Here is a 14,699-nt window from a genome sequence, read left to right as displayed (position 1 = left end):
GAACTGATTGTAAGTGCAGAAAGATCCAGTACATTTCAAAGCTAATCTCAATGAGATGTTGCTTACCTTGTCACCTTTTTCACCCTTTTCTGATTTTGGACCAACCAAACCTTGTCTCCCTGGTTCTCCCTGTCAAAGCACAGTGTGATGCATCAGTGTTCGAAACCTTTAAAAAGGGTAACTACATTCAACTGTGACTATACCTGTAGTATGTCTCTGCCTGACTTTCCATCTACTACTCCTGTGAAATGAATAAATTAAGTACATAATGGCCTAAGGGATGGAGGAATTTAGTTACAAGATTAGGATGGAGAAGCCTGGCTTGTTCTTTTTCAAATAAAGAAGGCTGAGAGCCAATTTGATAGATATGTACAAGATTATACAAAATTGATAAGAAAAATACTATTCCCATTAGCTGATGGCATAGGGGATAAGGGACAACTTTTAAGGTTTTGGGGATGTGATACAGGGACAATGTGAGGCAGAACTGTTTTACACAGCTAGTGGTAGTGACTTGCTAATGGGGACAGAAGAAGCAGAAATGATCCATTATTTCAGAAGGAACTGACATAGCATTGCAGCTAAATAAACTTGCAGAGCTAAACAGATAGAGCAGGGAACATCTGGAGATAGTAGGAACTGCATCTGGATTTGTTTACAGAGAGCTGGTATGAACTTGACTGACCAAATGACTAAATGACCAAATGATTTCTGATGAAGGGTCTAGGCCTGAAACATCAGCCTTTCTGCTCCCATGATGCTGCTTGGCCTGCTGTGTTCATCCAGCTCTGCACCTTGTTGTCCTTGACCAAATGACCTCCTGTTGTGCCCTAATGAGTCTGGGTAAAGTTGCAGTTAACTCTCTGAGGCTGGAAAAGATCAGACATCGATTGCCAGGAATATATAACCAATGATCTGCAAATAATACATGCTCAAAACAGTCACGTCGAGGCTTGCTCTAAATTCAGGCTTGGGCCTCCTTTTGAAACTTCAAGAGTCTTTCCAGAGCTTCTAAAATCATTAGCGGTAGATCGCCCAATCCATGTGGATCAAGTTCACCCAAGCTGTTTGCCTGGCTAGCACTCAGCCACAGCTAATGCCTTGGTTCGGAGGAAGACAACTATGTTGGGGAAATCAGAACTGACAACAATTCTTAGGAGTGCTGTAGAGCCAAGAGGGGCCCTGCAGTTCCTCCTGCTTTCATAACTTAGAGAAAAAATATTTGCGTATATATGTAAATTCTAGAGAATTTTCAGCCTGCTCTGCTCAGGGTGTTTACTTTAGTTTAAGAAAGGGATACAAAAATAGCTGACAGACTCCTCATTCACTTCATGGATTAGTTTATCCATCGTCCAGGGTGCCAGGAAAGCAGTGGCATCTTTGAGTCTTGAAGTGAAAGAAGTGGCGATAGTGAGTGTTCAGTGGCAGAGAGTGAAGGTCAGTGGAAATGATTTTACAGAGGCCAAAAGAAAAGAAGCAGTCATTATGATGGAAATGATTTGAGTTAGCTCACAGTTGTATGAACTCCATCAAGTGGAGTTGATGGTGAGGTTTTGGAGTTTGTGGTGGAAGAGCTGAAGATGGCAGATTCTGAACTTGGATTTCAGCATATGCTGTACACTTAAGACATGTGGCATCCTGTCAGTAAAGGATTGAACCACAAAGCTATATACCTGCTCTCCTTTCATTCCCTTTGGACCTGGTAGCCCAGGGTGTCCAGGAAGGCCAGTTTCTCCCTGAAAAAGAATATGATCAAGTTGTGTATATGAAAAAATATTACTACATGATTGTTCAAATTGTGATTTCAAAATATAAACCATGTCAGACAGGAAATGAAAGAAAGCTGTGCTACAATAAAGTAAAACAACTCTGGAGGCCTTCATAACTTTTTCAGTCATTGAGTTATTAAAGTTTCAAAACTGGGAGCCTCTGGCTAAAACAAGTCCTTTCTTTTATTCATTCATGGGATGTGGGTGTCACTGGCTAGGCCAGCATTTAATACCCATCTCCAATTGTTAACATTGGGAGTCACATGTAGGTCAGACCTGGTAAGGATGGCAGTTTCCTTCCTTGAAAGACATGAGTGAAGCATATGAGTTTTTTGAACAATCAACAGTGGCATCATGGTTATCATTTGCTCTTAATTCCAGATTTTTGTTTTATTGCATTCAAATTCCACCCTCTGCTGTGGCAGGATTCAAACCTGGGTCCCCACAATATTACCAATGCCTTTGGATTAATTGTCTGGCAATAATACCAGTCGGCCATTGCATCCCCATGAACAGAAGGTAGTGGTAAAATTCACCTCTACTCTGCATTTGACTGCAGTTATTCTATTTAACAATCACTGGGTGGTTCTGTATTAGCAACTAAAGATGACTGGACCCATGTAAGTATAAGGACAGAGCTACAATTTGCCACTCTAATAGTTATACTTTTCTGATTATCATTATTTACATGGTTGAATCAGTTCAGGCACCAATTGGTTACTAAGTACTGAAGGGATATGAGCTTTAAAAAATCTACAGAAGTGAAGACACACTGACAATTCCTAAACTTTTTGGTATTTGCCCTGTTTCTCTGTTGGTTTAGTGACCCCCTGTGTACTCTTCTGAGATAGCTATCAAGGTACAAAGAGGAGCAGCAAAGGACATTTAATCATCATCCAGTGCCTGATCCCTGACTGAATCTTGCCACAACAATGTATCAGATCAGCCGTCCACTACTTAGTAGACATTGAACCTGGGAGCTATGTTGGCAGGATTACTTTAAAGGTGGCATGGAATTCTGTGGGAGCCTCAATAATGCTTTCAAACTCACACTGTTTGAAAATTTGGGAGCAATAAGGAGGATATGTGGTCACATTGTGAAAAATATGAATGAACCTGTTCATGGTTGGGAGTATATTAAAAGTCTCTCCCTTACCTTTGGTCCACTGGGCCCTGTCATACCTGGTACCCCTCTTTCTGCCTGTTCCGCAAAAAAAAAGCACAGAATGTTCAGCATTTATCAGCAGATTCCCTACCACAGTGTGAAGGAACTGGTTCATACATTCGAAGTAAATCTTAAGCAAATGTAACACTTTTGCTCTTACCATTTCACCAGGCTTTCCAGGGATGCCATCCAGTCCACGATCTCCAGCTTCTCCCTGTGTTAGCCAAAGATGAAAACAGAGTAATTCTGGGATATAATCTGCAGGGATCATTGAAAACGATTGTTTCAATCCACTGCTTTTCATGTGGTCAATATCACTTTAGTATTAAATCCGCTGCGTGTCTGCACATCCAAACAGAAAGCTGAACTTACTTTTAACATACAAGTCACAGCCCCAATGGTATGTTCACAGATTCTAAGAATTCATACAATACAATACAGCACAGGAACAGGCCCTTCGGCCCACCAAGCCTGTGCACGTTCGTAATCCTATTTATTGCCCATTTGTTTGTTTCATACATTGGATTAAAAGAAAACTGGTCATTCTGTACAAATCAACTGAGGTAGAATTTCTGGATTTGACACTTTCTCTCTGGAGTTTCTGCAAATCTTTTGCCAAAAGATATGGCGGGAGATCCATAAATTTAGCAACTGATAATTTGTATTTACATAGTGTGTTTAGTAAAAACTTCCCAAGGTGCTTTAAAATGAAGATAAATATGACCACAAAGAACAGTTACAGGAGAGATTGAAAAGACTGAACAAATGTTTGAGTTGAAATAAGTTTTGAAAGTGAACAGGAAAATTGAATAGAGATGTGCAAGAATTTCCAGCTGATGAGTCTAGGGCAGCTGAATGTTTTACCATCAACGCTGAAGTAAAAAGATAGAGACTGAACTCACATAACCTCAAATCATAGACAAAAGAAATAAATATTTTTGTTTGTAATGAAAGATTTATTTATACACTTATTTAAGAATTTGGATTTTAAACTAGTTGCATGTGGGCGTTGGTCTGAAAATTAACTAGGGCAGTTTTTCTAGAACCTTGATTTTAAACCAACATGTGCTTCTGGAGTGCTGAAATTTGTTAACATTGTGGGTGTTTGTGACAGGCCAGAGAAAACATCAAAAAAACATTCATTTGTTTTAGGCTTTAGAAGAATCAGGGATTGATTTCTACCAAAGTAAAAAATCACAGATTGGAAAGTTCTCAAGCAGTTTGAAGGGCACCTGACTAAAGTCTGAATTAAATGTAGTTTCTTCTGGAGAAAGGAGATTGTTCAGAGGAATTTAGGAAATAAACTACCTCAGTGAAAGCTGTAGCTTGCGAAAGTTCCAGACCAGGAGTGTTTCGTTGGTACTCTGCCGATCATTAAAAGACTGAGAAAACCTAAGGTTTCAATTGCATGACAATTAAAAGAAAAGACTACACAGCTCAGGACCGGAACTAAGACTGAGCAGTTAAGTCTAACCTACAAATTTGATCAGGAAGGGAAATTTCTTCATGGTGTTGGGGAATAGATGGGAGTTTGGCTTTGTAGTGATTGGAACGAGGTGGACCTCAATGACTACAAGATCCTTGATTGGGTTTGTTAACTTGGGCCAATCAGGAGGCCCTGGCTGACCAATATAAAAAGGGCATTTAGAATCTCCTCAGTTTAGGGGACTGACTCTGAGCTGGCTGGCAGTTACTTCAGGTTTGCTGTGTGTTTTGGTTATATTTAACTAATGTATTTGGTTTCCATTATTTTGTTTCTTTTGTGGAATAAACTTTTATTTGAAAACCTGCTCTGCAGCCTTGTGTGCTTATATCCAGTGAAAGGCTGCTATGTTAAACTTAAAAAAAAAATCCTATCAGGCCAGATTTTACTCTAGGATCTGACTTGTCTGGTCATAATATTAGTTGGGATCATAACATTATCAGACGATAAGACTATAACACATTGTTGCAGAAGTAGGCAATTTGGCCCATTGAGTCTGTTGTGCTATTCAATGAGATCATAGCTGATCTGATAATCCTCAACTTTGCTTTTCTGCCTTTTCCCCATAACTCTTGATTTCTTACTGATTAAAATTTGTTTATCTCAGCCTTGAATATATTTATCTATTCAACCTTGACAGCCCTTTGTGGCAAAAAATTCCACAGATTCACTAACCTCTGACAGAAGACATTCCTTCTCATCTCTGTCTTAAATATGCGACACCTTTGGTTCTAGACTTTCACACAAGGCAAAACAACTTTTCTACATCTGCATCATCAATTAACCTAAGAATCTTGTCTATTTCAACAAGGTTGCCTCTGATTCTTCTAAATTCCATGAGTATAGGCCCAGCCTTTTCAACCTCATCTCCTCACAAGAAAGTCCTTCCATACCTTTTATCAACCGAGTGAGTGGTCCAAAACTGTACACAGTCTACTGACTAGTCTGAGTGGTAGCCTGATGAGGGATTTTCTTAATTTTAGCAATTATTCCTTCTCCTCTTACCTGCTGAAGTTGTATATTAGCTTTTTGTGATTCATTGATTAGGACTCCAAAATCCTTCTGTTCTGTAACTTTCTACAATCTTTTTTTTCCATTTTACAGTGTCTTTCATGGCATTAGGCTATCCAACGTGTTTCATAATTTCTGAAATACTTTTGAAAAGAAGCCATTGTGGTAACTCAGGCAATATACATTAAGGATTATGTTAATTATATAAGGTGCAGACTATTTCTGTGGAAGAAGAGAAAGGAAAAGAAATACAGTTCAGCAGGAATCAATACTGTGCAAGAATTAGAAAGGTTCTTCAAGATGTACAAATCGTGACTGTGAAAAATAATGTGGTCAACAACATGACAATGCCTAGAGACCTGCCTAGAGAGTAGACCACGAGATAGAGAGGGAAAGAGAGTGGATTTAATGCAAATATCTTTTTGGGACGAAGGCACTGAAAACGAGAAATGACAACTCCTGTTTGGGTTGCATGTCAAGATGAGAATGCCACATTTTGCATTACAAAAACATATTCATATGTCTAATAATGATTCTTCAAATAAAACTCTGGTACGACCACAACTGGAGTATTGTGTGCAGTTCCGATCACCACATTACAGGATTGACTTAATATCTCTGAAGAAAGTGCAGACAGGATTTACCAAAATGCTGCTACGAGGAGAGATTCAAAAGGTTGGGGTTCCTTCCTTTGGAACAAAGAAGGCTGAAGTGGGACATGATTGAGGTGTACAAAATTGTAAGGGAGTATGGATACAGTAGACAGGAGGAACATGTTTCCCTTGGCAGACAGTTCAAAACCAGGGGTCATAGATTAAAGCTAAATGGCAGAACGATTAGAGGAGATGTAAGAAAAAACATTTTTATGCAGAGGGTGGTGGGTGTCTGGAATTCGCTGCCTGATTTGGTGGTGGAGGCAGAGACTCTAAACTCTTTCAAAAAGTACTTGGTTCTGCATCTTAAGTGCTGTGAGCTGCTATGGGCCGTGTGCAGGAAGATGGGATTAGAAAGGGTCAGCAAGGACAAGATAGGCTGAATGGCCCCCTTCTGTGCTGTATCATTTTTATGGTTCAACAGTGGAAATTTTACAGATTGTTCTCACTCTTCACTTAGCACATACAAAATGCAAGACCATTTATTTATCATGGAGTGAGTTAATGCAACTTTGCTACTTTGTATCACACTTTCAGCATTGGGCTAATGCTTAAAAGGATAACACCATAACATGGAACAGAGATGAAAAGAAATACTTGCCTTAACTCCAGGAGGTCCAGGGAAGCCATTTTTCCCATCTATCCCAGGTGCACCCTTTAAATATATCAATTACAAAAAATGATTATCTTTAGAAATTCTTATCAATTGTGTTATGATTCCAGACCAGGACCTAAATTTAGTCTAACAAGTAACATTTTGTTTAAAGGGGACAAAATTTGAAATCCCAGTTACTTACTAAGATAAACAAAATTGATGTTACTATATAAATTCAGCAAAGCAAACAAGATTTTACACATCAATTTACAACAACAATTAACATGAGATAAACATGAATTAACAGGCAAATTTTGGTCAAACATACCACAAACTGCATGTTAAATAAACACAGAACAAAATTGGCTGAATGACAGAAAATGTAGAAATATGGTTAATATATTTTTTGGGCTGGAGGAAGGTTTATGCTGCAGTTCCCCTGGTAATGGTATTGAGACCCTTGCTGAATGATCTGGATTTTGGTGTGACGGGGGCAATTTTCAAGTTTACAGATAACATGAAACTTGGAAGAATTGTAAACACGAAGGAGGACAGTATGGATCACCAGAAGAACATTGACAAGAGATGGAGTAGGCTGATAAGTAGCAGATAAAGTTCAACACGGAGAAGTTTAGGTCGGAAATTTGGTCGGAAGGATACTGAAAGACAATTTAAAACAGACACCTCCAAAGGGAATGCCATAGCAGAGGTACCTGGGGATACAAGCACAAAGATCACTGAAGGTGGCGGGAAGAGAGCTGTAAATAGAGGATCCAGGGTTCTTGGCTTCATTAATGGAGACATAGAGTTTAAAAGCAAGGAATGTTGATTTTGTACAAGACACTTGTTAGACCTCAGCTGGAGTATTGAGTACAGTTGTGCATTCCACATTATAATAAAAGTACAAATGCATTGGAGAGAATGCAGAAGTGATTTCCTAGAATGGTTCCATGTATGAGAAACTTCAGCTGTATTGATAGATTGAAAAAATTGGGATGTTCACCTTGGAGGGAAAAAGGCTGAGAAGAGATCTTTTTGAGGGTTTCAGAATTGTAAAAATAGAGTGAAAGAAACAAGAACAAGACGGTACAGTTTGAAAGTGCAAATGAAGTAAGGATGACATGAGAAAGACCTTTTCCATACAGCTAGTTGTTAGGGTATGGAATGCACTGCCTGGAAAAGTGATGGAGGAAGGTTCAACTGAGGCGTTCAAGAGGGCATTAGTGATCCATTAGGACGGTAACAGTCAGGGATATGGGGAAAAGGCAGGAATTGGCACTAGGTAACAGAGCTGCCCTAGATAATAGAGCTGGTGTAGGCACAATGGGCCAAATGGAGTGTTTTTGCACCGTAATAATTCTGGGATTCTGTAAATGACAGACGCAACCAAAACTGATCTCATAAAATTCTCAGTTACCCATTCAGGTGGCAGTGAACATTATAAGTCACAGAAATCTTTTAAAACTCTCCATTTTTCCTTTTGACAATATAGCCCATGATTTCCTTCAAACTCCAGAGCGGTTACCTCAAAGACTGCTTGACTCCCATTTGCTTAATCTCTTAGGACTGAACTCATTGGATTCACAAGGCTACACTCCAGCATCTATTTGATAGTCATATCCCAGCTTTCCTGCTACTCAGAGCAGAACTCCAACGGTCGAGGGCTGTCTGTAGACCACCTCTGCTTACAGGTTTCTTTCTTCCACCCGCTAGCTTTCCTGCAGTCAGCTTCCTTTTTTCTCCACTAAACTGCTAAAATCCCAGGTATTCCCTGTACCCCAAATGTCCAGCAGCACAGAGCCACCAAATATCTTCCAGGGTTTATCTGAGTCCCAACAGCAAAGAGTTCAGCACCCTTCTGACAACTCATCAGTACCATCAACAGCACTTCAACCATATGGAGTTAATCACTTTCCTCTTCAAATGCTCTTCACTCTCCGATTAACTACAGTTCACTGCAACAAGGTCTCACCCCTTTTGTTGAGCAGAGTTGAATATTGCAACACTTTAAATGTGACAATCTCCGTTGAAAGAGCTCCCAATCTCATGAAGAGTTATGTGAACAGGTTAATGATTCGTAGAGTCATACAGCATTGAAACAGATCCTTTGGTCCAAGTTTCCCAATCTATCAAGTCCTATTTGCCTTAATTTGGCCCATATCCCTCTAAATGTTTCCTATTCATGTACCTATCCAAATATCTTTTGAATGTTGTACCTGTATCTGCATCTACCACTTCCATATACGAACAAGTCTGGGTGGAAAAGTTGCCCCTCAAGTCCCATTTAAATTTTTCTCCTCTCACCTTAAAATTCTGTTCTCTAGTTTTGAACTCCCCGGCCTTAGGGAAAAGACTAGTGAATGTAGGAACAATAAAATTGGCCTTCATATGATGGCAGTCTTGGGAAGCATTGATCAAACAGTTGCTTTGATGTCTGAATGCAACATTCAAATTCAAACAAGTGTTCTCCCATTTATTTAGCAAGGAGTTGCATGTAGGCTTTGACAGGGAAAAGGGTGAAGTCTTTGGAAGCTCTTTTCTTGGTAATCTCTGATCAAAGCCCATCCCTTCAAGAGGACAATTCTGCCTCCTGTACTCATGGCTAAAATTACCCTTACAGAGACAATGGCAGGAGCTGATGATGGCAGGAGCTCCAGAAGAAGTTTGCCATGGGCATTCCTACTGGCAGATACAGGATCAACCAGATTGCTTTGGACTTTGTTGCAGAAACTTAAAAGTAAGAAAACAATGATAGTGAAAATATATTCTGTGAACAGATGGGATCATTTGGGTATGTATTCCAAAGTTAATATCACAGAGTAAATCTTATTTCATAGAGGTATGTGTTGTTGTCCCAGGTAGTATCACACTCATATTGACTATGACAAGGTGAATACAAGTTATTGATTTTGACCCAGCGAAAGTGTGAAAAGATTTCCAAATCATTATGGTGAATGGCATGGAAGGGAACTTGCAAATGGTGGTGGTAACCAATTTAGGACTGAAATGCGGGGGAATTTCTTTACTCAGAGTTGTAAATCTTTGGAATTCTCTACCACAGAGGGCTATGATGCCTCAGTCAAAATGTTCAAGACAAGATTAATGGATTATTAGGTATAAAAGGTTTCAAACAATATGGGGATGGTGCAGGAAATGGCACTGAGTTGGAGAATCGGTCATGATTTAGTTGAAGCAGACTTGATGGGCCAAATGGCCTACTCCTGCTCCCCATGCTCCGATGAGCATGTAAAGAGATTGGAATGAAATTTCTGTATCTTGTTGTTTTGTCTTAAAGATAATGGTTTGTAAATTCAGACATTTTCATTAAGCAATGAAATGAATTCCACACTAAAATGGCACAGTAAGATTTCAAACTCCCCATCACTGTGTCCACAAAAGAGTAAAATGGTGGTATTTGTTCTTACTGGTTTTCCAATTGATCCGGGTTTTCCTGGAAAGCCAATTTCACCTGGTAGTCCCTATGAAACGTAAAATATGAATTACATAGCAGCAAATGTAGATTATTATCAAGTAAATATACCAGAATTTGCCACAACTGAGCATATACTTCCTTAAATCTGACTAGAAGAACTGAATGCATTTCTCAAAAATGTGTGCCAAAGATCTTCTGCTATTATACCTTTCAGCCAAGTATTGACTGAGCAACCAGGAATCTAACACTTGTGAAATTCCACTGTCTTTCAGCATCTTTACACTTTTATTGAGAAGAGAGGCTTGAATCGAGAAGTCTGCTCCCTAATCAGGAACCAGCCATTTTTGTAGAGGCAATGAATGGGGTTTGACTGTAATTTGCAAATCCATGGTTCATGGAGGAAACTACACACGTTTAATTAGAGCTGCTTCCATCAAGTATGATTTTCACCAGTGAGATGTCAAACACAACCTATGCACTTTAGAATTGGTCGGAGAAGGTTTAAGGATGCCAAATTCCTTTGGAGAGGTATGTACATTTTTTTGGAGACGTATGTACTCTTTTGGATATGGTCCCAGGACACATTTGAAATGGATGCCCTGTAGGAGAGGCAGGATGGCCTTTGGGGAGATGAGGATCCCTTGGCAAATATTAAAAGTAGACATGAATATGTGTTTAAAAATGGCTAACTGTTCCTCTCATTGTCAACAAAGCTATTAAGGAGAGCTGTAAATCTGTTCAGACATTTTTATTTTCTGTCTTTCATTTTTTTTCAAAGAAAGCTGTAAAATCTATGTTAAAAAAGTGCTTGCTATCTCACTTTGCCTGTTTACATAAGCCTAAGGACCATAGTACTTGATTGATTCTGCATGACTATTTTCATGATATATCATTATCACAGAAGGATTTGTCAGTTCACAATTTGAGTAAGAGTTCCAAATGGTCGCATAAAACAAAGAGTTGTGGATGCTGGCGATCTGAAACAAAAACAGAAAATACTGACAAAACTCAACAGGTCTGGCATCATCTGTGGAGAGAAAGCAGTCATCATCTTGATTCCAGTGAGTCTTCATCAGAACTAGTAGTAGCTAGGGAAAAAAACGTGGTATTTAAGCTGAAGATGAAGTTGGGGGGTGGGGGTGTGGGGACAGGTGAGCCAATACATGGAAATAGTGCCCAGAGCGAGAGAGATATGAAAGGGATAGGCAGAAAGGGGGATTGTGGACGATAGGCCAGGACCGAAGAGCAGCCGAATAAGTGATAACGAGAGCTGGAAGTAGAGTAAATGAGTAGGCTGTGGTGAAAGCAATCCATGTCATGACAAGATAAAAACATGGAAGGGCAGAATCAGGCTCTAAAGTTATTGAACTCGATGTTGAGTCCTAGAGGCTACAGGGGCCCCTAGGAGAAAATGAGGTGCTGCGCATTTTTGCTCTAAATGGCCAGGTTCTTTGATGTGAATTGCAATGCCTGTGCTTATGAAGCACTGAAGGAAGTTAAATCCAATGATTGCTTTTTATCACTTTGGGTTTTTTTTTTGTTTTGAAGGTGTGAATTAATCAATAGATACCTAAGACATTTATTTAAGCACATAATGGGTCCTGTCCATGGTGGATACTGGACGAATTAGCATGGTAAGTGTATGGCCAAAGGATTGAAGTGGGTGTGGAGATAATGAGTAGGTATGGAGGCTATGACGGATCATGGAGATGGGAGGAGTACATAAGAGACAGTTATGGAGGGATGAGCAGACATCGGTGGTGGGTATCAGGGGCTAAGTCATGGAAACCTTTCAGGGGTTGGGCATGGGGAGATTAGATGGATGGATAAGAGGACGTGAAGTCTGAGGGTCACGCATTTACAACTTTTTTTCATAACTTCGATAAAGTGCTGGAGTATTGGAACACTGAGGCAAACCTTTTGTTCAAAGCACCTGATAGCTTGCAAACATCTTCCAGCGTTACTCACTATGACCCTATGTTTGCTTGCACCCAGCAACTTCCTCTTTGGAACAAATATTTAAACTTCTTGGGCACTTTCTTCCGGGTTGGGTTTGCAGAGTTGGGAATAGTCTTGATTCTGTGCTCCAAATCTGGGAGTGAAATTTCATACCTAAACTATTGCATGTCTGAACACATACTTTTTGTTTGTCCAATCGGGTATATAGAATAGATTCATTTACTAAACTTACTAAACCCCATATTTCGAATGCAACATTTGATCAAGCTAAGACTGATAATAATTCAACTGCGCACAGATATAGCTTACAAAAGTAATAAAAATAAAAATTGGAAAGATGTAGAACAGGCTGACAGTTGGTTTTACACTTTCATACTTGCAAACTATCATACAAAGTTAAAATTTATCCATGTATCTTGTGCAGTAACTTTTAAAAACTGTTACTTTTAAAAGAATAATGTTGGCCTATAATTTGCCAAAATAATTATTAGGGCTCACAGTGTTCGATGTTGATTATGAACAAATGATACTGTAACTTCAGACAAGAATTGGGTGCACAGTTAATCTCAAACAGCCACAAATTGTTGGCAAATTGTTCAATTTGTTATTATCTTAAAAGAAACAAGTTCACTGAGTGTCTCACTACTGCAACATATTGAATGGTGTGAAGTTGCTGTATTTGAGGAACAGGTACAGAATACTTAACATTAGTCCAATCTGGTATAAGTACCCTTTTAATAACACGACTCTGAAAATATGGTTTATCAGCACTGAAAACAATTAAAAGTCTAGAGATACATTCCTTCAGGTTTTACCTGTTAGAGTTTTAAAGATGTGATTTTATTTAATAAAATTTTCACTGTTCCTTTCTGCCCTTTTTGTTTCTCAGATTCCAAACCTTCTTTCCTTCACTTCACTACTTTTCCAATATTTGATTTGACATTGAGTTTGCCCACTTTAACTGAAACTTCCTTCTCAGTCCTTGCATCGTTGGTTTCACAATACTTTAATCTTATTTACTAAGACAATACACAGTTGTTAGATTCTAGCACTCAGGTGTTAGCTTCCTGGTTTCCCTTGCTGAAATATTGTTAGCTCATGCTTTCAGCAATTACTCAAGCAAACGATTTAACGTTAAAAATGCAATCTAATGATTGGCAGATGATGCACTCTGGCCACAAAATTGCAGCCTTTTATAAGCTGTGAAAATAAATGATACTGCTCTTCGATTAGGCAAAAGAAAAGCAAGAAAACATCAACAGGAAATAGTCAAAATGACCAATTCATATACATGTTTGGTAACATGTTCTCTTTTTATCCAACAATATCTAAAGTTTACATCGAATTGAAAATGTTCACAAAGCTCTCTGACCTGTTCTCCAGGCCGTCCTGTCAGTCCGGGAGCACCAGGTTCCCCTTTAGGACCCTAGAAAAGATAGCAAAGAACATGGCTAAGAAGGATGCAGTTGAAGTTCTCACAGAGGTCAGTGGGATCATTTGGTGAAGGGTTAAGTTGCATGCTAGAAATGTTGCTGTGAATGTTATTGATCACGCCACGTCTGCCAGAAGGAACATTATAACTAGTCTCAGTACCTTTGGTTTGCTGAAATGACAATTAGCCTTTACCCCATGGTCCAAGCAATAGTGTGCTTCTCCATGAGTTTCATTTAACAATGTGATTAGACTGTGTTTTAAACCTTGAATGTTTTCCAAATATTGAATATGTAGCCTCAAGAGTGTAGAACCTGTGCAATCAATGTGAGTAGAGAGAGTCAATATCCTTTGGGTATGTGGTAAAATATTTTGGCAAAAGAAGGAAAAGCAGATGACAAATTATTTATGGTGAAGCTTGGTGGAGGCAAAGAGTCAGCCCAAAATTGGGCCATCTGTATCATTAATATTAACTGAGCAGATTATAGTGATAATGTCTCCACATGTTCACATTACATAAAGCAGTACACGGTTAAATCTCAAGAGTCAGACAGTAATAGAGGAGGAGCACTCTGATTAGAAGGACTGTGGATGGGAAGAACAATTCTCATTTAAAACAGAGCGAAATGTTTCAACTTTATTGAAGAATCCAATACAGAGCAATCCTGGCTCCCAATCCTCTCATCTTATACTCATTTCTGTCATTTGTTGAGACTATCACTCTTTTTCTTTTATTTTTCTTATTTTTGTTTCGGAACTGTGAGTCAAAATTGGGAATTAAACTTTGAATTCGGAACAGCGGCTTTTTTGGAAAAAAGAAGAGAACACAGACAGATGGATAATGCCTGGCCTGGAAGGATAATGCAGGCTAATCACTGTTCTAAGGACACTGTACATGATTTGGCACTGAGATATGGCCATGCTCAGGGCCTGGCAGCTGGTTGGATGGTGAATTGATCAATCAAGAGAGGACTGGTGATGGTCAGTCAACCATAGAGAATGTTGAAAAAGAGAGAACAAAGAGAAGGCTGATGCTGACTGGGGTTTTCAGCAGGAGGCAGTTTTGCTTTAGAAGCTGCCAGATTGGTAAGCTGTTCTTTTTTGGTTTTGCTCCCTCCAGTTATTCTCCAGTTATTAACTTGTTAAAAGTTCTGAGAGAGAAATAAAATCCCAGTCATAAGAAATAAGCAATAGTCCCCA

General features: G+C 39.1%; 1 protein-coding gene across 1 annotated transcript in view; it reads left to right on the top strand.

The window, feature by feature from the left end:
• col22a1 (collagen, type XXII, alpha 1) overlaps positions 1-14,699 on the top strand; it is a 266,290-nt gene that overhangs the window by 106,476 nt on the left and 145,115 nt on the right. The gene's annotated exons all lie outside the window — the stretch shown is intronic.

This window comes from Rhincodon typus, chromosome 4 (assembly GCF_021869965.1).
Source record: "Rhincodon typus isolate 14 chromosome 4, sRhiTyp1.1, whole genome shotgun sequence".
Classification (NCBI taxonomy): domain Eukaryota; kingdom Metazoa; phylum Chordata; class Chondrichthyes; order Orectolobiformes; family Rhincodontidae; genus Rhincodon; species Rhincodon typus.
Note: the sequence above shows the minus strand (reverse complement) of the source record. Positions and strands in the feature narration are given on the sequence as shown.